The sequence below is a fragment of the Parasteatoda tepidariorum genome, chromosome 2 (genome assembly GCF_982258835.1).
Source record: "Parasteatoda tepidariorum strain Cologne lab strain chromosome 2, Ptep-v5.0, whole genome shotgun sequence".
Classification (NCBI taxonomy): Eukaryota; Metazoa; Arthropoda; class Arachnida; order Araneae; family Theridiidae; genus Parasteatoda; species Parasteatoda tepidariorum.
Window position 1 is genome coordinate 71,713,462 of NC_141756.1, and position 25,105 is coordinate 71,738,566.

Sequence of the window (25,105 nt, forward strand, 5' to 3'; positions counted from 1 at the left end):
AACCATCCCTGAGGATGATTCGAAGACATGCCATCACAATTTTGATCCTCTGCAGAGGGGATGGCACCCCGCTTCGGTAGCCCAACAACCTGCAAGCGAAGTCGAGCACTTTACGGTAGCACAGTGTAACGAGGACCAATACCGCACACCCTCGGTCCCTACGCAGACTGATCCAAGTGGTCACCCACCCGCACACTGACCGCAGCCAGTGATGCTTGACTTCGGTGATCTGCTGGGAACCGTGTCTTAACGATCAGTCCACTGCGGGACATTGTTATTTCATGTTCTACGTTTTCGCAAGAAAAAGCAAACCATCATACATTTTAATTTTATTAGAAGAATGTTTTGAAGTTCTAAGACATATATTTCTTTTATTACATAGTCAATTACAAATATTTATGATGGATCAAAAATGGATACTATTGTTCGTCCATTGACTAATTAAAACTCTAGCAGAATGTTCTATACCGTCATTGGTCATATTTAAACTGTTAAAAGGTAATAATTACATTGTTGGATATTAAGTATATTTCAGATTTATATTTGTATATTATTTCTATTTCTCTAAAGTAATGAATATCTTATGTTTGAAAACACAGTTCTTAAGTTTAAAAATCATAGTCTTAAACATTGAATGCAGTTCTAATTTTATTTAAGTTTAAAAGTCATGAAATTTGTGAAACAAGTTTTGCATGGGAGATTGAACTAATGAAATTTATTAACTCCGAATCTTAAATATTGAATACTGTTCTAATTTTATTTTAATTGAAAGTTGAAAGGTTATGAAATTAGTGAAATAGGCCTTACATGGAAACTTGAATTAAATTCTCCATAAAAAGCTATTTAAGATATGAGAAAAATGATTTTCTTTTTATTGTGGTAGTTTAGAACGGTTGAGAATTTTTCAAATGATATGACTCAAAATATAAAATGCATAAAAAAGTTTTATATTTCTGACAATTTAATACGCGTAGTGTATCTAACTTTCCTAACTATATCTTCCACTCAATGATCACTCTTGAGACTCACGTATAAAGATGAATTACAGATGAGTTTTGGAATGAAAGTGACCAATGCAATCGCACAATGACTGTTGAGGTCAAATCACATATATTTATGAAACCCTTTCACAGAAAATGTCTTGTTGAAAAATGACTAAAATTTTTTTTAAAAATTTTAGGACCAAAACTATGATTAGGGGGGCCATGTTGAAATTAGACACAAATAGCGTGACTACAGATGGTGGCTCGTATGTTAAAAATGTCCCTATAATTTTTTTTATTTATTAGCCAGTTTTCTTAATTTTGTTGTCTTAGGAAGATTAAAGTCACGTAATTAAGCAATCTGCATGCTGAAAATAGTTTATTAATTTTTGAAGAGGTTTTATGCTAATTTTTTTTAGGGGGGGGGGAATGTTTTGGGGAAATTTCAAGAATTTCTTACTTGGAAGTAGCAACTTTCATGGCCGTAATTTCTTTTCTCATAATATTAAATATCATATTTTCCATCACAAAAAAATTAAGACGATGGTATAAGTTATTTTTGGTTAGTAAAAAAAATAAAAAGTTTTTTTTTTTTTTTTTTTTTGCCAAGGTGAGTTTTGCTTTTGGTCATTAAAAATAAAAAAAGTGGTTTGTTAGCCGAAAAACGTAAAGATTTTTTTAGCACAAAAACAAAATTTCAAAAGCTTTTTTTATAATAATATTCAGTGTCATATTTTGCAATTCAGAAAATATGAATGGGATGTTTTTCGTTTTTAGTTAGTCAGAAAATAAAAAGTGGTTTTTAGCTAAAATAAATCAAGTTTTCTTTATTGCCTTGTAACCTCTGTAAGTAACTCCGCATCCATCATTTTTCAATAAAGTCGATTGAGTCAAAACATTTTTGCGAAATAATAGAGCTGAAGACCACTCTTTATTTTTTGAATTAATAAAAACGAAAAAAAAAGATTTTTTTGGAGAATTTTATGCTAGAAAGTGTAACAATTAACATTATGTGAAAAAAAAAGTTCAAAAATGTTTTTTTGGGTGATAGAAGAGATCTTAAAAATCATTTTGGCTCTAACCACTCATAAATTTTTTTCTGACCAGAAACATAAAAAAAAAATCACGTCTTGATTTATTTTTTTGATTAAGAATTATCACAATTAAAATTTTGTGAAAAAAAGTTGCATTAAGCGCTAAGATTGTGTGAAACTTTGTTTTTGTGCTATTAAAGAAATCTTATATTATTTGGCTTAAGACCACGTTTTACTTATTATATTTTAAAAACCAACACCCTCTTGATTTTTTTATGTTGAAAAGTATGATAAAAAAATGAGAAAAAATTAAGGTGGTGAAGGTTGCTTTTTTCCAGTTAAAAATTCGCAAAAATTGCTAAAAAGACACTCCAAAATATTATCTCCATAAAGCTGCTTAAAAATTTACATTATTGATTTCAATATTTTATTCGCTTAAATACGTAATGTAAACTTCTTTCTCTATCTAATAACACAAATTTTATAATACGTATTGTAAAAGGGAGATTACATAGATATTTTCATAGATTTTCACAGCAACTTTTGTACACATATTATAAAAGGGAAATCTAAAATGCTTTTTGGAAATAAAAAAAAAGACATGTTTTCATTTTAAAATAAAATATACGTTTTATCGATGCAGTATAAAAAATATTTATAGTTTAAGTGATGCTTATACGATAATGTATTACAGCAGTAAACATTGCAGTTAAAATGTATGAGTTTTGCTGTGTTTAAATATGCAACGATGATAGGATAAAGATATGATTGGTTCTATAATTTTAAAAAAAAATTCAGGAAAAGTGCAGATTTTGCATAAATAAAGATTAAATTCATGTACTTCGTTCCTGATTCACTGCCTATTTTCAAACATACGAATATTTCTGATAGTTCAAATTATACATTACTGTGTAGAAGAAGCTGAAATAATATTTTTGAGATTTCTCTAGGATTTTAAAGTAATAAAACGACTTTAAAATATCAGAAAATTTTACAGGCGTTTTGAAAACTTAAAAATTCTCGATTTAAAGTTATTTTTGCTTGAATTTTTAAATTTAAAACTTACACAAATCAATCTAAGCATGAAAGCACTTTTTTTATTGTTTTTATTACAACGGGATTTTTGTTTTTATTTATTGTTAATAATAATTCCTTCTATGAGCGTTTGCCTTACGTTTTATTGCTAATTATCAAAGTATTTCACCAATCACAAACCAATTTCTCTTCCCTTGGAAATAGAGTTTGATTCTAGAGTAAAAGGTGCATAAAGGAAAAATTCAGCACAGGTATTTCCCAAATGCCCTTCTCTCTGAGGGATAATCTTTATTCAATGACAGAAATATCTTTGTAACTCTAAGAGAAATTAATCTAACAGCAACTCAAGAAAGGGAGTCATTAGTTATTAATCTCCATAAGTAAACGAAACAATCCTTTTCATACTATGAAAAATTTCATCTTGCAACAGAACTTTAAGAAATTAGTTGAGCTCTGTTGAACACAAAGAAAGATGTTCAAATTATGAGGTACCAGCTGTTTATTTGTTCTGAATTTTCTACTTCGTTTATTTGTGATAAACTTTGAATACTTTTAAGCATAATTAGTTGTTAAAGATAAGATAATGTGCTCGAACTCGTTTATTTTCGTCGAAAACTAAAATATTTATTCATTACCACATGAAAGGGATAATTTATATATTGTATATAATACATATTTCTATATTTCGTTCCATAAACTTTTACTGTTACTACGTAAAACTATTCTCTATATTGCATATTGTGCTTTTTATTACATTTAATAAATTTTTGCCCTGTTACTACATAAAATTATTTCCTATGTTGCAAATTATAAACTTTATTTTATTTCATATATTTTTACTATAACTACTTAAAAAGATTCTCTATATTGCATATTATACTTTTTTCATTTCCTTTCATAAATTTGTACTATTATTACATAAATTGATTCTCTATATAACATATTATATTTTTTTTACATTTTGTTTCATAAATCTTTACTTTTTTCTTGATTCTTTAGATTACAGATCCTATTTAATCTCAATTCATAAATTTTTACCACTTTTTTGGGGCAAAAATACTATTTCCTTTCAATAAATAAAATAGAAACATTTAACTGTCATGGTATGTTTTGTTTCATCATTACACAGTTATTCATTGATATTTATTAAACTGTGCATATATATATATATATATATATATATATATATATATATATATATATATATATATATATATATAATAAATAAATAAATACAAGAAAACACTAAGAAAGTTAAGAAAAACAATACTATACAATATAGAGGCTTTATTGATACAATATCAGAAAACACTCTGTTTTGCGGATATAATCGTGTGGGCTGAAGAAAAGATTATATCTTTTTTTTTTCCGGTTTTTTAATTAAAATTTCATTTTTTTTTTTTTTTTTTTTTTTTTTTAAATAATATGTTTGTTATTTTTTTACTTATTATTTCCCACCCCCTTTTTTTCATATGTCTATAATTTTTCTTTGTTTTATTCTTCATTTTGAACTTATATATATATATATATATATATACAGCCAAATAAATAAATACAAAAAAACATGAAGAAAATTAAGAAAAACAATAAGTTTCATTTTATTGCGCATAAGCTGCAAGCAAACAGAAATCATTAGATAAGTTCAAAATGAAGATAAATAAAAAGAAAAATTACAGACATATGAAAAAAGGAAAGGATCATGAAATTGCGCTTCAATAATAATCAATTTGCTCTTTTGTTTTCATACTTTGCAATCTGGCAATCTTGTTACAAAAATATTTTTTAAATCATTATTGAAAACTTTCCCGTTCATGTAAGTACATTTGAATTCGCTACCCGCCTTATAGGTTTTGTTTTATTCAGTTTTTTCTTTTTCTTTTAGCTTATTTTCTGTTTTTATGTGTTATTTTTACTTATTGCGTTCTATTTTATTGGTTGTAATTTTTGTAAAAAATTTTTTTGAGTGCTCCTCACACTATTATATTATTATATTTTGCTTTGGCTATATTGATACAATATCAGAAAGCACTCTTTTTTGCGGATATAATTGTGTGGGCTGATGAAAAGATTATACCTTTTATTTTCCGGATTTTAAATTTTTTTTATCCTCCCCCCCCCAGTTGTTTGTTATTTTTCTTATCATTAATCTTCTTTCCCCCCTTTTTTCATATGTCTGTAATTTTCCTTTGTTTTATCTTCATTTTGAACTTATATATATATATATATATATATATTACATTAATTTTTTTAAAACAATATTTATAACTTACACTGAATTTAAATAATAATTTTGGAAATTAAAACATTTAAATAGGTACATTTCCAAACATTTATTACATGTTACTAATAATGTAACATTCTACATAGAAAATCTGATAAAATAATTAAAATTATAGTCATTCTCAACTTGTAGGTAGATAGCATTTATCTATTACATAAACTGCGTTTTTTTTAAAGAAAGCATTTTAATTGTTAAACATAACAACGAGCTAAAAATAAAATTATGCTAGCAAAAGATTTATCTAAGAGCAATAAGTATTTCCTGAAAGAACTCTTTACGATCTAGCATAAACTTCATACGATTAAATTCTTTAATAGTACATGCTTTCAAAAGAAATATAGATTTATCTTCTCCAAATATAAACTTTCGGACACTTCAGATAAGATGAAACGTTTTAGTTTTGCTATATAGTATGTTTAAGATTCTTTTCTCCTTGTTATAATAGTTTTTCGATTTTTTTTAAATAACGGTGAAAGCGCTTTTCTTCAAATTGTAATAAGTTTTGATTTGACCTTAATTCGGTTTATGCTCTAAGTACTTTAATAGTGAAAACATTTTATATTTTTATTATGTTTACCTAAAACTCTATATTGGTATTTTATGTTTTGAAACCACTATTTGATTCTCAAGTTTCGATGCTATATTAGTTTTCTAAGAATCAAATTTTTCAGTTTCATTTTGAGTACTTTCTTTACTTCTCAAATGCTTGAAAAATAATAATCGTAAATTTTAAAAAAAATTGTTCTCTTTCTACGTTTTTTCTTTGAATAAAAGGAAAAAAATAATATTTTCACTTTGTAAAAAATATATGAAAAAATAATAATGGTCGGTTCAAGCAAAAATTGTTCTCTTATGTACAATTTTTATTTGGATATGTTGAGAAAAGTATTATTTTTCTTCGTAAAATAATTTTAAGACCAAAGTAATTAAAATCTGTGTCACTAAAATTAGAGGGTAGTATAAATACAAATAACGAAATGTAAAATTTGCACTTTCACTTCGAACCCCGCTTGTTCGTTTATAATCTGTGTAGTACATTTATTACGGAACAAAATCAGTTTTCTAAGAGCTTGAACGTAACCCTTATTGGTTCTATACTACATGTATGATAATTTAAAATCTCTCTAATATAAATGTTAAAATGGCAGCAAAATTCTAACCCTTTTAGAAGGACGTTTTAAATACGACTATATAGACCTTGATACTGTTGTTTAATAGGCAACTAGACTAGTTTGGCTGTTATTAGAATTCAATGTAGGCTCCAATAATATGAAAATTCAAAGCTGATTCCGAACAATGATTCAACAATTAATCCATGAGATGAGAATACATAGTGACGGTAAAGAATAGAACACCGAATATGCTAGTCCTTACAACTTTATGTTATGTTTCGTAGCTAAAAGTGATCATCCAGTTTCAAACGACAAGGCTTAAGATAAGGTTTCTGAAGCTTGTCGGCAAGTACAATTAACACTTTTTATTAAAAGTAGAAGAATGTAAGTTGAATCATGAGTAACGCTTATGATCCATCTTACATATGCAATATCCGTCGTAGTTGAATAAATTCACACTAGCACAGTGTTGAAATTAGGACAGATAATACGGGGGGGGGGGGCATCTTTTTATTTTATTTTATGCAGCATGAGATTTTTAAATGGATCTTAAATTTATTCTTCGTCTCTGATTTCAAATCTGAAATCAGTTTCGCTCTCCAAATTACCGTTTTTTTCAAATGGCATGTTTTTGTCTATTTTTGGCTGAGATGTACAAGTTTTAAAAAAGCAATATATAATAGGGGGTCGCATAAATGTTGCCAAAAACTTCTAAGGGAGTTATGGCACATCATCAGGATTAAAACTGCACATGAACCCATGACCGGAAACGTCGTCATACGTCTCTAGAGGTTTTCTTATAAGCTTTATCTTCTCGTGCTTCAGAACAGGACAATATAGGAAAGTGTTCCTAGTCATGCACGATGACGACATTTCCGGGCATAGATGTCAATGGAATTTTAAGTCTGATGATGTGTCCTAATTCGCCTAGAAATTCGCCGCAACACTTACGTGACCCCCTATTATATATAACGTTTTAAAACTGGTATATTTTGACAACAAATAGTTATTTAAAAGCAAAATCGATTTCAGATTCGAAATTTTACACATCCGAATCAGGCAAGATAAAGTACTGTTAAACCTCTCGGGAACGACCACTCTCTACAGAAAAATGGACGCAAATGGAGGTTGGTCGTTCTTAGGGTTTCAATGTTTTCGAAAGTACATGACTTTTCGCAGGTGACTTTAATTTTACTCTGTGTCAGTTTTTTGATACCAAAAATTTACTTGTGTTGGAGTCAAGAAAACCACAACAATGAATAAAATTTAGTGCCAATAAAAATGATCCCTACTGATAAAATTGTGTGCAAAATCAAATTTTCTAATTATGATTGATAGAGCTATATTAAATAAATAAACAATTATGTTTTTGTTGAAGTTTGCATCGAATTGTGTGTCATAAAAATTAGTTTGCTTTAAAAAATGAGAAGAGGTTTCCTTGTTTGAGATGTTTAGTTTTTTCGAAAAAATTTTTTTTTACCTAGTTTAGCATTCAACTATAAAAATAAATCTTTGATAACATCATCTTTAGTGCATTTTGACTGCAGCGTGAGATTTTTCAATCTCTTTTAGAGATCGTCAAAAATAGCTCTCTAAATAAGAGCCACTCACAAATACTTTGAACACATTTGAATATAATTCTTTGTTTTGTTATTACTTTTTGGTTTTGATATTTTTTCGTGTTACTTATTTGTTTTTTTTCTTCCACATTTTGTGTGGAGGTTTTTTTAGTCACTGGAAGAAGTTTCGATGGTCTCTCCTAAAGGCAACGTTCAACGCAAAGTCAATGAAAAAAATTTCGTGCCTCAGGAAACAGGTCGAAATAGGAGGTCATTACGCAGATGTGGTCTTTCTTAGTGGATTCACTGTATTTGTATATTTTTTTTTCCTCCAATGAGATCAATCTTCGTAATTCGACACTTGACTGTGGCTCATTGGGTGTAAAATAAGGAGATATATTCTAAAATATTAATATGATTTATAATGTCGTAACAACATCTATGTTATACGAACTATGTATAATCAAAGTAGAAATAAATACTGAAATATGTACAAAAATTTAAACTAATATAATGGATACTGGGGTACACGTTTGATCAAGATTAACCAACATTGGGTCAACAATAAAAAATCGTATTAGTATCGAAACATAACTTTTTTTAAAACATGATCAATACAAGGTACTTACATACATAAAACAAAAAATATAGAAAAATCACCAATTTTTAAAACAATGATTGTCCTACAAATAGAACAACGGCGCAATACCCGACCAAAAGTCACAAAGGTAGATTTACCTTACAAAAAACACTCTACACATGGTCAAACTTTGCATATTCGGCAAATTGTAAGGAATGTAATTGTAATTTAATTGACATTGTCTTTGATCTCCATCTGGATTATTTACCAACGCATGCATAAAATTCAGAAGACGACGCTCTTTATTTCTCTGCAGTACACTTCTTCGTCGAATATTACTTTCTGAAGTAGATTTATCGTGGTAAATTATAGTTCGTTTCTGAATTCAATTTATGCAATATGCCGATGTGTGAGCCAGTTGAAAAATTGGTGGATATTGTCTTATTTATTGAACCGTTGTCCTATTTATTGGACAATTCAAGGATGTTTGCCAAATGCTTGCAATATTAATTTTTTCCTTGGATATTTTTAATCTTTTAACTGACACAAGCGTTCTTTGAAAAAAAAACTGATGTGTTTGCGTGTTAAAAACACTAACTTTATTATTGTTTAATAGATTAACTTGTGACATCCTTAAGGGTGAATTTAAAACCATTTTTTGTAATTATTTTTTTTTCAAACTTCATATTTCTCCTGCAACTTATTAAATTCGGTATATTCAAAATTATTTCAAACAAGTTTTTTATTAATTTTTTTGTATTACCTTTATTTTATTCACCTTCAATCGAACTGCTCTCTAATAGGAAATATACTCGAAAAAAGCTGAGTGAAATGAGGTACATGGGAAAATAATAAAAAATATAGGGTTTATGAAATAATTCTAAAATTTAGATAATCTGTAAACATAATGAAAAAAATGCAATTATGTAATAGTAATAAGATCTTTTGAAAATAACAATGCAATTTTCTACGACAATATTTTTTAAGGATGCTTTCTCAGTTAAAATCATTCCTCTCCTTCACGTGCATCATCTTTATTACCTTTTTGTAAAGCTTAATGAAAAAAAAATATAATCTATAAGGAGTGTTTCCTTATTTTGTTTGTTTTGTTTTATCAATTTATAATAAAATTGCGTGATGCTTACTTACCCTGAAAAAAAGTGTTCAAAACCTATTTCACTATAGCTAAGCCCTTAAAAAAATTTTTGCTATCCAAGTCGTTACTTTTTGATTCGATATTTCCAAATGGAAAGTTTAGAACAATTGTTTCCGAAAACGATTTTACATCTTTTGAAGAATTTTCTTCTGAAAACTCATCAGCGCATAATGTTTCGAGGCGTTAAAATGATTGTCAATTTAGCACTCAATTTCCTAAGTGAGGAATACCTCTTTCCCATTTGAAGTGTCAGAAAGGAGAGGAGTTTAAAATTTATTCTAAATTGGAACGTTTTCGTTGCGTTCTTATTGTTTTGGAATTTCCTTCTCTTAGAACTTTAATCCACTCATTTTCTGGAAACTCAATTCTGAAATACATTGATTAAAATATGCAATTTACGAGTGCGCCTATTCTTATTTTGTACAAATTCTTCAAAAACAAAATAAAGCATTTGGTGTGATAAGAAAATGTCAAAATAATTGAAGTAACGTCAATGACAATAACTCTAAAAGGTTTATTTATGTTCACATTATTTGTATCAAAAATACCTGGCATTATTGATCCTTTTCTATAAAAGTAAATAGTTCACTTGGACAGAGAGACAATGTAATAAATTGCAATATAATTGCGTATACTTCAGTATATGGGATTGATTAAACTTGATTCATATTAATTAAAAATATTGATTAAAATATGCATTTTTGTTAATATTATTTCCGGACAATTTAGTCGATTGAACAGTTTGTGTGGAGGCTCTAGATTGTTTTAATATTTGAATTAATGGATAGTTAATCTCATGTACCCTTGTACCTTTTCATAAGCGTAGTACTGAGTAATTTGTACGCTTATGATAAGTGCTTTATAGAGAATGAATATAAATTGATTATGTTTTGAACATGGCATAACAAGTTTTGACTGTGCTTTGGAAATATAACTAACAGTCAGAAATTTGAAAATTTTTTAAAGTTCGATGAAATTTGTATTGAAATTCGAAATCGATTCAATTATAATATAGATATGAAGAAATTGGCTTTATTATGCTATAAACTAATTTAAAAAACTAGTTTTTGTGTATTATGACAGAATTATTAGGTTTGATATTGTCTAACACTATCTAATTTTTTATCCTAGAAATAATTGCTTCTTTGTTTTACATTTTAATGATAAAATCTTCATTTAAAACTAAATTTTGGATCTTATTGAGAATATATCTATATATATGTATAATATAATGTAATACTTAAATGCTTATTTATAATTGGTTGGCATATACTTTTAGAATGCACTATTTTGCGGATATAATCGCGTGAGTTAATGATAAGCTTTTATTTTTTATTGTTTTGTTTTCTTGATTTGTTTTAAATTTCAAAAGTTTTAATTATTTTATTAATATTTAAAAATTTTAATCATTTTTAATAATCTTTTTTTTTCTTCTCGAATAAAACGGTTTTTTATTTTTTTATTTTATTCCATTCCTTGTTTTTTTCGTATTTTTATCTAATAATATGAATTCTATAAACTTATGCTTATTCGCAGTTAATTAAATTTAATAAATCTTAAAAACTTAATTTTTTCTAAGTTTCTTTTTTCCTTAGTTCTTTAATTCTTTAAACTATTAAAACGTAATTATATTCTTGGAAAAGTGTACAGCTGAAATCCTCAGAATATTATAAGAGACGTTCTTGAAAAAAACATCATAAGAAATTCTAGCAAAATTATAAACAATTTCTTTAGAGAAGTTCTGTCAAAATTTGTGTAAGCTCTGAAAATTTCTAGGTAGTTTTTATTTCTTAGAATTTCGTTTTGAGGTATGTAGTTAAATATTTTTTGTTGTTGTTCTAAAAATAAAATATTCTTGTCTTATCTTTCAAACAATTATATTAAATCTTTACAATTATATATATTAACAATTATATAAATATCTTATCTTTTTAAATAAATACATCCTTAACATTTTACAAATTTCTATATAGAATATATAAATTTGTATGAAGAGCTTTTGAATTAAAAAAAACATAGCTTAGATATTTTTTTAAAAAACTTTCCAGCTTTAATAATTAATTTCTTTTTATTTTTTGTAACGCATTTTATTGTTTTATTTTCGTTCTTTCTTTACTCCAATATTTCGTTTTTATTTTCGATTTATTACAGAAATTCAGGTTCATTTTTCAAACTAAATTCATTTTTTATTAGAAATAAGAAATCTTAATTAGAACTTACAAATGCAGAAGAGCACTTTTTAAATTATTTAAATATTTTACGAAGAGACTTGACTTTAATTTTAGTACTTAAACACGACATGATCAGGAGTTTAGGTATTATATATGTAAATAAGTATGAAAACTAAATCTTTAGAATGTTATTCAAGTGTTTTTTTACCTGTAGAAATAAAATAAATGGAAGTTAGCAATTATTTTTAAATGCATGTAGCTTAATAAAATGTCTTTTTGCATTTAAATGCACATTTCCTATCATATTGATTTAAATTCGTAAAGTGAATCGTAAAACAGCCAAATAATTATAATGTTAAAAAATATAAATTGCATTTTTTTCAATAAAAAGGTTTAAAAAATGATTAGTTTCAAAATATGACTTTTAAAAATATTTCACTGAAAAAGTTTTGTAATAACATTTAATATTTCAATTTCAAATATTTTCTAATTTCTTAAAATAAAATACTAACGCTAAACTAATTTTCATCAGATCAAAATTCTAAATCTGAGTATTTCAATTTTAAAATTGTAAATAAAATTTGCTTTCAGAAGTAAAGGTTAAAAGAAACGCATTTGTGATTTTATTTTATTGAATTTAAAAATAAAAATTTATAAAAGACACGTCCATTAGATTTCAATTTTTCTATCTTTAATTAATTGTACTCAGAATGAAAACATTATTTAGTGAAATATTGAATTTTGTTAAATTGTGAAAATGATATTTTTGATAAGTACCTTTCATTGAAAATCTAGTTGACAGATGTGAGAAAAAAAGTGCTAAAATTAAATAAAATGACCCGAAATATGAAATATAAATATTGCAGATAATAAAATTTGCGAAGAATTAGGAAAAAAATGATTACATATTTTAAATTGCATATTTTAAATTGTATATTTTAAATTGTATATTTTAAATTGTATATTTTGAATTGTATATTTTAAATTGTATATTTTAAATTGTATATTTTGAATTGTATATTTTAAATTGTATATTTTAAATTGTATATTTTAAATTACATAATTATTGCTTACAAATGAATTAAAATGAATAATATTCAATAATTGAGTTAAAATTACAAAAATTGAAAAATAATGGTTATGAACAAATTTGAAAATTTGAAAACTTTAAACACAAGTAGTTTTAAGCCTACAAAGTGTAGTATCTAATTACATCAAACTATTTTCCTTCACATTTAAGTGAATAGCCAATTGACATGCACCTGAAAAGAATTCCGAATAAAATTGCCGGTACTTTAGGTACATCATCCGTGAAATCCATTCAACAGGAAAATATTGTATCTTAATTTTTACTGTAATATTTAATTAATTAGAGTGATTCAGTGATTTTACTGTAGTTATTACTGCGAAAATTACGTTACAGTGCTCAAAATAACAAAAAGAACCACTCATGATAACTTTTGATCTAATGATTGGATCTTCACGTTCTAGGACTAAAATAAATACTGAAATAACAGTTTTTTCTCATTAGAATTACTTTTAAATTTATCCCGCAATTCATAATTCTCCTTTAAATAATTGTCAGAAATACCATCTGAAAACATTTTGGATCTATTTAATAGGAAAACATCAATTAAGTAACAAACTGTCTAACAAAAAGAATCAGACGATAAAAAATATTTCTGATTATGTGCTTCCTTCGGCTACAAATTAAGAATAAACTCATCCATTTGGGATAATCTTAGATGACTGATTGCAGTAACCTTTGCGTCATGGTGCAGTGATAGAGAGAAGAATGCGGAAAAGGTGGCTTAAGTAGGATTAAAAGAGCCCTTCCATGACGAATGGGAAGATATCCCAAACTAATCTGGTGTTTCATTTTTATAAGAACAGGACTATTTATAATTAAGAAACATTGTTCATATTTCTGAGAAATATGTTTCAGACTGTTTCTAAAAGAAGGTAAACTACTATATTAGAAGCATAAATATAAGTAAACGCTTATCAGATTGAAGCATTGTCAAAGTTTTTAATATATATATGCATTCAGCCATTTGGATTATATTTATTATACTAATTAATAGCTGGGAATTACCATTTTATCATCTATTAAATAGTAAGCAAACTGTAGCAAATTCACGATCAAATTACAGTAAAATGTACCGGCAATCAGGGTGGCGTTACTTTTTACCATAAGATCTATTTTTTCCGGAACATGTTACTGAAAAAAACTCTGATAAACCGCAATTTTAATAGTAATCATTACCGTAAAGCCACTAAATTACATTAAAGAAATAAATATTGCTGCAAAAATAACGGTAAAACATTTTACAGAAAAAAGGATCTAATGGTAATATGGATTTTATGGATGGTGCACCCAAAGTGCTGGTACTCAATACCGGAATTTTTGACACTGTATATTACACAATAATTTCATCACAAATTATGCTGTTTTTGAAACTAATATATAATTATAACCAATAAAAATTTTGATTAGAGCGAGAGTTATCACCTGGGTTTGACATTTAAGATAATTTACCATGCTTACATTAACTATGCAGGGAAGAATGTTTCAGCAGATACACTTCAAAATTTGAAATAAGGTAATTTATTTTCCTTAAAATTTGATTTATGCTATCGTTCATTCATTGCAAAACGCACATCACTTGTTTTTTTCAATAATTTTTTTAATAAATACCCTGAGTAATAAACTTCCCTATGAATGCAATCTTTCATTCAATAAAGGAGTGTTTGAATCTTTACTTGAGAAAAAGTGAAAAAATAAAAACTTATTAAGTAAACAATGAATTACAACGGTGCAATTAGAAGAAAAGAAAGGTATAAAACAATAATTAAATAATTTAGTATACGCAATAGAATATCAATTAAATCTTCCTTTATTTAAAATAATTTCCTTTGAAAGTGATCAATGCTTTACTCACACTGAGAAAAAAAAAAGTATGGTAAAACCTATCAGAAAATGGCAAATTTTTATTACATTTCTGATTCTATGAGAACACGAAAAAGACCGGTAATTTTTACCAAAAGTCTTCGATAATGAGTTTTGGTATAACTAAAAATAAAATATTATTTTATTACCATGCTGCTTAGTAGCAAATCTGGTAATATTCGGTAATTAAATTATGAAACCTTAGGCATGGAATACCACCATTTATTCGTTTAAATTTACTTTTCAGTTCTGCAATTTATTAAATGTAGGATAATAAGAACCATCATTTTGAAAACCAGAAAGTCTGGTAAACAGTTACCATATAAACGGAAAAATTATCAAAACAATGGTTATACTTTATATTTTAGTTTTATTACTAAAACTATGTCATTACTATAGAAAACTTGGTAATTTAAGAAGAATGTCTTTCTTCGAGTATTTAGGCTATTTCATTGGCTTGTTTTTTTTCTCTTCCGGATATATAATGTCATTTGAAATCTATCAAGTCACATCTCGTTTATAATTTCATCCAAAATTTTTATTTCTGACGCACTGTACCAAATAGATCAACTAAAAGTGTGTGTATTTTGTCGAATGTAATGCACTGATTAAACTTGGAAGATACTTAATTGCCTTTGAAATGAACATGGATGCGCTCTTGGGTATTATTTGGACACACACTCCTTTATCAAGTTAAATCCTTCAAACTTCTGGCAAATCTTCGCATATTCTTTAAATCGCATATTCAGTCACATAAAAAAAATAAACGTATATCCCTTATCTGAAGCGCAATTATCTGCTCAATAACAAAATTGCCCTTGCATTCGTGACCGGTAAAAACAAATTTCGGTCAAAACCGGACCAAACAAATTCGGAAAAAATACTTGCATTCACGGGGTTGCTAATTTTGAAAGTAAAATTCATTTCTTGACTTACAGCATATTTTACAGTAAAAATCACAGTAAAATCACTGAATCACTTTAATTAAATAAACGTTACTTTAAAAATTACCGTATAATATTTTACGATAAAAATATAATTTGCGGTTAAATTGATTTCACTGATGCTCCCAAAATGCTTAATGCAGGTAGGCTAAACCAACCAGTGAAGGAACACTACCCAGAGAAGGAACATTTCATATATATTGATTAAAAATAAGAATTTTAAAGTTTTTCTTTAGATTAATTGGTAACAATAGCTTACTGCCCAACAATAGAAAGTCATCTAGCAATGTTTTGGATTACCTGGTCACATAGACTTCTCTAGGAAAATTTTTAAACTTGTTATTATCTCTACAACACCTTGTTTCTTTGAAAAAATTATAAGGTGAGTGTTTGTAATTATATGTTTGAGGTGAAATTAATTGCATGTAATAGTCTTATTTTTCTCTCTGTGAAAAAGAGAATTCAAAATATAGTTATTGAAGTTACGTTTTATTTTTTTTAAAGTATCATAGCATAATCAAGTACTGAGATAAGGGGGTGTTTATTCACTGGATCACCAAACGATGAAAAACCAGTGAAGGAACAAATGTTCCCTTACTGGGTTTTTTCTAAGTTAAGGAAAATGAAAGAAAAACTTTAATTTTCTTGTACCTTTAGTGATGTTTTGCATCAAAAGTATGTTAAAAATACAAAAAAAAAAACATCTTCTAACCAGTGAAGGAACAGGCATGTTCCTTTACTGGACATAGATTTCCCAGTGAATGAACAGTATGTGTTAATATGTTGACACTTTACTTTTCAATTCATGATTACAAAAAAGGTTAACATTTTCCAAGTATTTGTATGTTATAATTTCAAGAATAGGCTTGTTTTTAGATATTTGTATGGCATATAAATTCATAAAGAGCATTAAAAAATAACCAAAATTAAGTGTTCCTTTACTGGGAAATTTTGTGTTCCTTCACTGGTAAGAGCTGTTCCTTCACTTGGTCTTCTTACTACTTGTTATTTGAACCTCCAAAACTTTAAAACAATATTATGTAAGTTCTCTAATTTTTTTTACGTAATTTGCAATTAGTAGCAAATATGCTGACACTGCCATTTAATCAAAATTACGAATTTTGAAATTAATATGATTTTTTAAAAGGCAAGCGAAGCTTAAGTGTTCCTTCACTGGTTAGTTTACCCTACTTTATACCTTAATTTGATCAGGAATTTCTTATAAAGTACCCTCGATAATAACAGTAAAGGAATATTGACCTTGGAATTCGTTAACTATATTTTAAAACTTAACTATACTGAAAAAAAGGCATGTCCAGGACACTTACATAAAATGAATTCCAGTTTTAAATTATTTGGGATCATTATGATCTCCGGAGGTTTATCTGGAATTTTTTCTCTATTTTTTTTCCAGTTAATGTTTGATATAGAAATAAATGTAAGCCTTTAACACTTAAAACCTGTGCTAATACTTCCTTCAATTGCTGTGTTTGCCTTGCTTTTTATAAAAAAGACTAATTATTCCTTTAGAGCGAAAAAGAAAAAAGGAAACATGGATGTATTGGAATTAAGAAACAGTTAAGTAGCTGAGTTAGTTTTCGTAATCCGAGATTTCTTTTTCTTTGCGCTTTTGTTAACTAAACCAATAGCATTTTTGTTCCATGAAGCAAACTTAACTATATATTAAATTCTTACAATGAACCTTTGTTTTTAACGTCTTTTTGGATATGTCAAATCAATACTTATTGATTAGAACTGTCAGAAAGGTTACATAGTTACCAAATCACGTCAAATATTTACCACAACACTCTAGAAACGATATTTATAGAAATATTAGTTTTATTGGGTATAAGGTGTGATTTGAAAAACAATGTAGTTTTGTAATTAGTAATTTGTATATTCTTTAAGTGTTTGATAAAGTATTTAGTTGCAAGAGCTTTGCGGCATCATTCGAATTCTATTTTATGTATATTTCCTAAACTGACAGCACCAACAATAAAAAAAATGAAGTTATAGGTTCTTCTTTATCTAAGTATAATGACGAAGTTTGGTATGGTTAGAATTGTATGGTATAAATGACTAATTGAAGATTGTGATGAAATAAGGATCATGACCAGGCTGAAACTTTTATTTAGTAGCAGTTGTAGAGCTCAAGATACAAATTTAAAAGAATATTTTATACAAAAGAATTTTTAAGTGAAATTATATATTTTGTGTAAGTAATGCTTATTATGGCATCATACTAAGCATGTGTTGATCTAACTCATAAAGCTGGACATGCGCTTAGTTAAATTTCTATTAATGTGTCCAACTTTAAATATCTCAATTCTATTTTACCATTTTACCTAAGTCATGGGGAAAAAAAACATTACCAAAATTTTTTTTTTAAGAAAATAGAAAAATAATAAGAGAGTTTAGATTGATTTTGAAATTTATAACGGCAGTTTTTGATCCTTGCAATGTTTTCAAACATTTTCTTTTTTTTATTTCATTATAACACAAGTTATAATTCTTTTCCATTAAAAATATATCGTTGAGAAGGGTCAAAACTGATTTCGCGCATATTGATTTTCTTTTGAAAAAAAGGATACTCTTGATTAGAAAAAAAAAATTCAAAACTGCAATCGATTTTGTTTCAATTAGTAATTTGTATAAGTAATGCATATTATGGCATCATACTAAGCATGGTGTTTGTCTAACTGATGAAGCTAGGCATGCGCTTTGTTAAATTTCTATTAATGTGTCCAACTTTTACTATTTTACCATTTTACCAAAGTCATGGGAAAAAAATTACTATAAAATTGTTTTAAAAAAATACAGAAATAATAAGGGAGTTTACAATGATATTTTGATTTTGAAATATACAACGGCAGTTTTTGATCTTTGCAATGTTTTCAAACATTTTATTTCTTTTATTTCATCATAACAAAAGTTATAATTCTTTCCCATTAAAAATATATCTTTGAGTGTCAAAACTGATTTCGTGTACATCGATTTTCCTTAGAAAAAAATTATACTCTTGATTAGAAAAAAAAATTCAAAACTGCAATCGATTTTGTTTCAATTAGTAATTGTGATTCGTCCGGAATCTTTCAAGTAAAAGCTTCTTTAATTGCTTTTTTTAAATTTCTCTAAGCTTATTTATTTTAAAGGAAAGGTATTGATTTTGAAGGTTATTTTTTTGACTACTTGGAATTGCTTTTAATTTCTTTTATTTTTTCTGGAGTAAAGTAATTAAGCGACACTTTCTATACTTACTTAAAATTGTTTTTGGATTTTCTAGACCGGTATTTCGATTATTTTGTTCAAAATTGAATTTATGGCGTTGTTCAATTTCTGGCATTAAAATACCCAGGCAAAAATATGTAAACTTACCTTGGCTATTTTAGATAGTATTTATCAAGAACCGCGAAAAATGTATATTAGTACAATTTTGGAAAATTATGTCTGACCTATATACTCGATAGGGTTCACAAAAATGTACTACGGAAACTCGAGTGAAAAGTGGGGTAAAAGATAACGTCGGAAGTATGTGTCTTGACTATTCTAGATAGTATTTATCAAAGAACTGAGAAAAATTATCTAATTATATAAGTTTTGTAGAATTGATTTAAAGTATGAGTTCGGTGGGGTTTACGAAAATGTACCTCGATAGCTCAAATGAAAAGTGGAGAAGAGAGAGAGGTAAAAATTACAGTAATGTCGGCACACGGAGAAAAGAATTCTGATAAAATTACCGTACTGTACGGTGAGGGCACTTCTCGTAAGAGAGAAACATAGTTCTGGCATAATTCGCTATTAAAACCATATTATATTCAAACATTTCATATAGCAATTTTTCTTTTTATATGGTAACAGTTTAAGGGAAAATTCCAGTCTTCAAAATTCTTATTAACTCACTTATTAACTTCGTAAAAATACAAAATTGAAAAGTAAATTTAACAGTATAAACGGCTTTTATGCCATGTTCATAGGCACCATGGTAAATTTACCAAATTTTACTATATTTACCAAATTTTATCACAGATTATATAATCATATTTTATTGATAATTTTATCAAAATCATTTGCAAAGGGCATAGGTAAAAACTAACGAACTTTTTGGTGCTCCTGTTTTGGTTTTTGGTGGAGTTAGAAGCACGGTAAATTTTACCATATTTTGAAAGTTTTGCCCATACTTTTTTCCTAGTTACGCTCCTCTGCTTGGATTTGCTTATTTTCGTTTATTTACTGGACATGACTATTTACAAAAATACTTTAAGGGAATTTAGTCAAGGATCACCCTGGTGATCCCAGTGTCATCAGAGGGATTTGCAGACGGTAGAAGAATAAAAAATAATAATAATTCAATAAACGATACACGGTAGGAAAAGTTATTTTGGAGATGTATGAGAACTGGATTAAATCAGCACCCTATCACGTAGCTGGCTGTTCCAATATCCCAGAATAGATCGTCACAAAAGAAATATTTCTCTTAAGTATGCAGCACTTTCTATGTAAACATTGGTTGAAACTGTCTCTTTCAGTCAGACATTAATTTTAGATCTATTTCGTCGATGTTAAGTCGTGAAATGGGACATAATTAATTATAGTATTTAGTAAATTCCTCAGACAAAAGGAATGGTAGATTTTATTTCTACACCATAGCATCCCAAACATACAATAAAAGCTAAGTTTTTTGCAAAGTACCAATGACTTAAACAAAAACAATGTTTAGCTCGAGATTTTCTGGTTGGTAGGGTATTGGGCCCCTCTCGAATTGGTCGTGAGTTCGATCCCCGCCGTCCGAAGACTATCAGTGCATTAAAGGGAGACTGGTGCAAGTTATATAGGTCGGATCACAAATTCTTCCAAGTTCCCATAACAAATCAATACCTCTTGAATTGAAGATTGATCGTTCTCTGATTCAGGTCTAAACTACGATCTGTGGATGAATGGGACTGCTTTCTAAACCGGTTGTGACGTATGGCTGATGTCGTATTCATGGTCATAGATGACGCCATTGAAATACAAGAAAAGCCCCCTCTGCCTTAAATTCGCTTGGTTTCGCCAAAACTTACAAGTATTGGAACGCGGCATTAGAAACTACAACAAACAATGTTTTTATTATTTTGTTGCAATGACAACTTAAACACTCGTTACCTTACGGATGCGACTTGTTTTCCAAAGTAATCAACACCCTCAGATACCATAATGGTTCAGAAATTCTGTCAGAATAAATTTAGGTACATACTAAGCACAAATAAATATATAAGGATTTTTCACTCTAATGCTGCAGTATTTATAAAGCGACGCGATTATGTTTCATTAAAAAAAGTGACAGAATAGTAGCACTCACGCTCAAATAGTTTCAGTTTCACGTTACGGTTCAAAAGTTTAGCTGATGATTTTATCACTTTTTCATTATTTTTAATTTAATTTATGAAGTTCTCTGTGATTGCTTGCCTATTTGTTTCGTTTTAGTTCTATTATATGATTAGAAGTTAATTCTTTAAGGATGTTGTGTGTTAATGAAAATAAAAGTACTTTTTTAAAGCTAATTGGAATTAATTTTCTTTCCATTTTTCTCGTTCTTAAATTCATTTCATTGTTAAAAGACATGCATATTAACTGGAATAATGTACGCCATTAATCTTTTTTTAATAAAGGAGTAAATGTGGAAAAGCGTTATTAATGCAGGACCTTTTTTTCCCTCATTGTTTAGACGAATTTATCCCATGACATTATTAAATGAAACTGAGTGATTAAAAATATGACCGGAACACACTTTACGAATGATAAGACTAAAATTTAAAGTAAGCGTTTTGTAATTGATTAAAAAATTTTATTTCGATACAAATGCACAATATGAAAAAAAAAGACACTAAAATAAATTCACACAATACTATATATATTCAATGATTTTCTATGGAATGAGGCAGAAACTTCTTTCCTTATCTATAAATCATAAAAAAGTTTCATTCAATAGTGCCACAAATACACTTAGAAAAAAAATGTAGTCAAAATAACCAGAATGTGGTTAAATTCATCATGCGTCTGGCTCTGTGGGAACACCAAAATCACAGTTTTTTTTACCAAATAGCTTTAGTAATGGTTCAGTAAAATTTCATAAATAAAATATGATTTTATGAAGCGAGATAAAATTTTGTAAAATTTGGTAATTTGATCTTGATACCTTAAAACAATGTGTGAAAACCTTTTATTTTGTTAAATTTATTTTTCAGCTTTGTATTTTTTTACGAAATGTGTGATAATAAAAACTATAATTTTGAAAACCAGAATTTCCATTTAACCATTGCCATATAAACGGAAAAAGTACCAAATAAATGGTTTAAATACCATATCGGTTTTTATAATACCAGAATTTTTGATTTTTTTTTGTTGCCATAAATGTAATTACCACACAGAACGGAAATTTTGCCGGATTTTTTTTACAATATAATGTAAAATATAGTGGACAAATATAGAGACGCTTATTTGAGATACTAAATTATAAACCGTTGACTGTTAACTATTCAAATCTACAGTATCAACTAACAATTCTCTCTAATTGCTGTTAGAGGGCACAACAATTGAAAGTAGTCATGATAATATGAGAGTTGATTGTCCTGTGGCGAGAGAAGCCTTGTATATCGCATTTTGCTTCACCTTCTTTGGTATTTTAAAAATCAGATCAGACTAACTAAAGATTCATATGTCTAAATCAAATTTAAAATTATCAAAATGCAATCAAATTATGGCAGAATAACTTAGGATTGTGCAGTTGTGTAGTTATTCTTCTATAATTTGTTACCATTTTGATATTTTCAAAAGTTTTCTTTTCAATAGAAACTACATGGTTAATTCTAGGTTTACCGGAACTAATTTTTCTCTAAATTTTCAATTTTAAAATACCAATGCAAGTGAAACAGAATTTGCCTTTTAAATTCTTGCGATGGTATAGCTTCCTCTTAGGTATTATCGTCCATGATTGTGGACAGATCTTTACACACATTTCTACAATCTAGTTCAGCCTTTCCTACAATAGATTTTAAGAATTGTCCCTAATATATCACAAATAATATTTTTCAAATTAGTGCTTAGCTTGTTTTAAATTCTTAACTATGCTTTAGTTCCTTTTGATATTTAGATTTAAATATAAAATTAAAAAATATATAAATAAAAAAGTACCCTTTTTTCTATTAGGTTTTTTTTCAGAAAAATTTAAACTGAACTTCCAGGCGTCGTTTTCCCCATGAGGATCTGATATTGTTTTCTAAGCTTGATTTAAAGTGCAACGTTTAATTTGAAGGAAAAAAAGCGCCGAAACGCATTTAGTATCAATATATTTTCTTTACTTTCTATTTAATCGAAAATCCTTGTTTTTCCAAGAAGTTTCCAGGATCATTTCTATCTCTATCTCCCACTTTGCAGAATATTCCTTTTATAGATGTTTCTTTTTTCCCGCAGGCACCAGTTTTTATGTTGAAATTTTCCTCAGAGAAAAAACATGTTTTAGGCTTAGAAAGAAATGCATTTACACCCTCCAGAAAAATAGCTTTTTAAAGCAATAAAAGAAACAACAATGAATGAAGTTTCTACTAATAAAAAGACCATTTAAGTTCAAAACTTTTGTGATCTTCTTTAGAAGTTTCGTTCTTAACAATGGTTTAAGTTATCGTTAACGGTTAATGACTTATCCATTTTTTATCTCCAACCTAGTTATAAAGAAAAGTTTTCCTTTAAGAGGCAAAATAACTTACTTTCATTGGATAATCGTTAAATGTCAACAAAAATATTTATCTTTATTCCCAAGGAAGCAAATAATTGATATTTGACAATGAGATGTTTAGAAAATATTTTTTATTACAGTATTACAGTATATACAGTTAGTTTATTTTTTATTATTGTAGTCATTCTACATAAAAAAACCTGGGTTGTAATTGCAATAATAGTTTTTCCCACATGTTGAAAATCTGTTATCTGAGTTTCTTAGAATAAGTGTTTGTACTACTAACTTAAACATATGTACTATATAACTTAAACATATATCATATTCTTATTAATTACAAAGTTTATTTTTTCTTACAATAAAAATGTTGCATGTGAAAAATAATATTTAAGTGCTCACATACTCGTATATTAAAACAAATCCTGATCAAATTACAGTGTAAAGTACCGACATTTTAAGTTCATCATCATCTGCAAAATCCACTTTATTGCAATATCCTGTTTTACTGTAAAAAATTATTCTGTACTTTTTACAGTAATTTTTATTTAATTAGAGTGATTTAGTGATTTTTTCTGTAAATATTACTGTAAAAATTACTGTGTTATTTGATTTTTTGTTCCGGTTAAAATGGATTTTAAGGTAAGAAGTACTTTTACATTTTTACTGTACTTTTTATTTAATTTGATCCAGAATTTTTTACACTATATTTAAAAAGTATTTTATTTCATTTCAAATATTCATTTAGCAAATTATTAATGAGTTGGGTCTACCACTTCTGAAGCCCATAATGAAAACCTAGTCCATTTTCTGACTCTACGACCGGTATCTTTTTTTCAACCGAGTACCAAACTGAGCTAATACTTGGCTTTACAGACTACGTGGAACATGGATCGTTAAGCACAATCGCAAATACGTCAATCACGAGCATCACGCTAGTTCAAGTTCTTCTTTACTTTTTAAGTTTGTCCGATCTCTAGCTTTTGACTCCAATATAAAAAAATTCTTAATTCTACATCGAGGTACTTTGTGATTTTTTGATTCGTGAATTCTGCATGAAGAGTCTTACACTCTAAAAATTCCCTTTTAGTAAATTACAGTATTAAGTACTGGCATTTTGGATGTGCATTTTTTTTGTAAAATCCATTGCTACCGTGAAATATTAAGCCGCAATTTTTGCAGCGATATTTATTTTATTTGAATATTGATTTTATGGTAATTATTACAGTAAAAGTTATTGTATAGCTAATTTGTTGTTCCAGTAAAAATTAATTTCACAGCGTACTTCTCTGTTGATTGTGTAACGTGAATATGCGAGCATTATTTATCCGCGACCACAGCCATTTAATTCGAAAGTTTTACCCATGCAGTTAATTGAAACAACTGATCAACAACAGTGCCAGCTATATGCTGCTACAGCGCATACATAAGGCGCAGCGCAAAGAGTATTATCTTAATCCTTAATCCCGCTTTACGCTCAGGCTATTATATTACCAAAACCATAGGGAGATTGTAGATGGGTGCATGGCAGCCTTGTTCATTCCCATTAATTTGCAATTGCTTTAATTCCAACTTATTTGATACTCTTATCT